This window comes from Carlito syrichta, unplaced genomic scaffold (assembly GCF_000164805.1).
Source record: "Carlito syrichta isolate Samal-C Ts95f unplaced genomic scaffold, Tarsius_syrichta-2.0.1 Scaffold123576, whole genome shotgun sequence".
Taxonomy (NCBI): Eukaryota; Metazoa; Chordata; class Mammalia; order Primates; family Tarsiidae; genus Carlito; species Carlito syrichta.
This window is the reverse complement of record NW_007067672.1, coordinates 131,147-133,802: the sequence shown is the minus strand read 5'-3', so window position 1 is coordinate 133,802 and position 2,656 is coordinate 131,147. Positions and strand designations below refer to the sequence as shown.

Sequence of the window (2,656 nt, the reverse complement as noted above, 5' to 3'; positions counted from 1 at the left end):
GGGGCCGGGAGCGGCCGCTGCGCTCCAGTCTGGGCGACGGAGTGAGACTCCCACTCAAAAAAAAAAAAAAAAATCAAAGGTTAGTTAAAGGGACACAGGAGCCAACTGAAAGAGGTCTTAATGGCCAACGCTGGAATAATTTAAGCAAGAAAATAAAAGTATTATTGGATTGTAATCAAAAGTAGCAATACATATTTATGAATCCATTCTGATATGGATTTAACTGATTGAATAAATAAATAAAGGGGTGAGAATAGAGATCTCATGTGTAGAAGAATTCTAAATAATGTATATAGATGCTCTGCCCTTAAGATGAAGCATAACTCCCCATAACTACAGGTTGTGCTTAGTGACTTGCTTTCAAAGGGTATAGTATGGAATAGGGGTATACAAAAGTATCTTTGTAGTAGAGAAACCTGACAAACATCACCTCAGCAGGGTGACCAAGACCAACATCAACAGTGATAAGTCCTGTTGATAATGCGTGCCCTTGATACAATGTGATGAGCATGGCACGTCACCTCTGTGGTTTTCCTCCTCCAAATTCAGAACCCCAGTCGAATCATGAGAAAAAATATCAAATACCAGTTGAGGGGCCTTCTACAAAATACCTGACCAGTCTTCCTCAAAACTGTCAAGGTCATCAAAAATAAAGCAAGTCTGAGAAAGTGTCATAGTCACAAGGAGCCTAAGGAAACAGGCGGACTAAATCAGTGTGGTTATCTTGGAGGGAATCCTGGAAGAGAAAGTGGACATTAGGGAACAACTAAGGAAACCTGAATGATATATGGACTATAGTTGATAATAATGTTTCAGAATTGGGTTTGTCAATTGTGACAAGTGTGCCACATTAATGGAAGACATTAATAAAAGGGAAGTAGGTGTGGAATGCATCGGAACGCTTTGTACTACCTTTGTCATTTCTATGTAAATCTAAAACTGTTCTAAAAAGTATATTTAACAAGTAGATCCAAAAATTATGCCAAGTTACAAATTGTCTGTATGTAACTACATATATGACTCGATTTTAAGTTGTAAAAAAAATTTTTTTTGAGTCGGATCTCACTCTGTCGTCTAGGCTGGAGTGCAATGGCACGGTCACAACTCACTGTAGCCTCAACCTCCTAGGCTCAAGTAATCCTTTGGCCTCAGCCTCCTGAGTAGTTGGGACTACAGGCATATGCCACCACGCCCGGCTACTTTTTAAATTTTTTTTGTAGAGACAAGATCTCGCTATGTTGCCTAGGCTGGGTCTCATTTTCCTGGGCTCAAGCAATTCTCCTGCCTCAGCCTCCCAAATTGTGAGATTACAGGGGTGAGCCACCAAACCTGGCCCAAGTCATAAAATTATAGGTAAGTATGTTAGGAGGAAACCCATGAGTAATTCTAGTGGGCTTATGAAAGTTTGATTTTTGTTAATTTTGGTATTAGGGACTTAAAATTTTTATAGCCAATAAAAGTTAGGCTATTAAAAATCCCACAGTAAATGTAGAAGAACCAATAGCTTTTCCACTAGTAATAACCAGATAGAAAATATAACAAAAGAGAAGGACAGCTGGGCTTGGTGGCTCAGGCTGTAATCCCACGCCTTGGAAGGTCGAGGTAAGTGGATTGCCTGAGCCCGCAGGTTCGAGATCCACCTGGGCAACTTGGCAAGACCTCATCTCTACAATAAATCAAAAAATTAGCCGGGCGTGGTAGCGCGCGCCTGTAATTCTGGCTACTCGGAAGGCTGAGGCGGAAGGATCGCCGGAGCCCAGCAGGTCGACGCTGTGGTGGCCGGGAGCGGCCACTGCACTCCAGTCCGGGCGACAGAGTGAGACTTCATCTCAAAAAAAGGAAAAGAAAAGGACTTCACTGACAATAGCAATTAAAAGCTCAACATATCTGACAATAAGTTTGAAAAGAAATACAGCAGCCTTTGTGAAGGAAGGAGCATGAAGGAACACAATGGAAGATATGCCATGTGCTTGGGTAGGAGAATGCAACACTGAAAAGATGTCAACTCCACTATATTCAGTTTTACTTTAGTGTGGTTTCTTTATTTTTTCTTTGAATATTTTTTATTAGAATTCTATTGCATGAATGTGTTATCTTTTCTTTTTGTTTCTTTAAAAAAAATTTTTATTATAAAGATGTGGGGTACAATTCAGGGTTAGGTATAAACATTGATCATGCAGGTACCCTTGTTGATGAGGTATGCCCCTCCCTCCCCTAGCAGTTTCCCTCAACTGCCAATCCCACCCCCGTCCCCCCGACAGTTTCCCACTACTGCCAATTGCTTTCTTATAGCATTATCATTGTTCAGGGTCCTCTTATAAGTGAAAACATATGGAACTCTCTTCTTTGTTTCTGTGATAAATCACTGAGTATGATCGACTCCAAATCCATCCAGTGTGGTTTCAGTTAAGGTATCAGGGGGATTGTGGGGTGAAAACTTTATAAAGCGATTCTAAACTTCATCTGAAAAACAAATCAAAGAGAATAGTCATGATGATGCCAAGAAGGGTAAAGAATGAGGGAGAGCAGTCACATTAGGCAGGGAAATGTATCACAAAGCTCAATACTGAGGCAGATATAAAAATGGACAAGCCAGGCTCGGTGGCTCAGCCTGTAATCTCGCGCCTTTGGGAGGCTGAGGTGAGTGGATTGCCTG

At 41.3% G+C, this 2,656-nt stretch overlaps 1 protein-coding gene across 1 annotated transcript in view; it reads right to left on the bottom strand.

Moving 5' to 3' along the window:
• POLN (DNA polymerase nu) overlaps positions 1 to 2,656 on the bottom strand; it is a 141,195-nt gene that overhangs the window by 37,895 nt on the left and 100,644 nt on the right. The window lies entirely within an intron of this gene.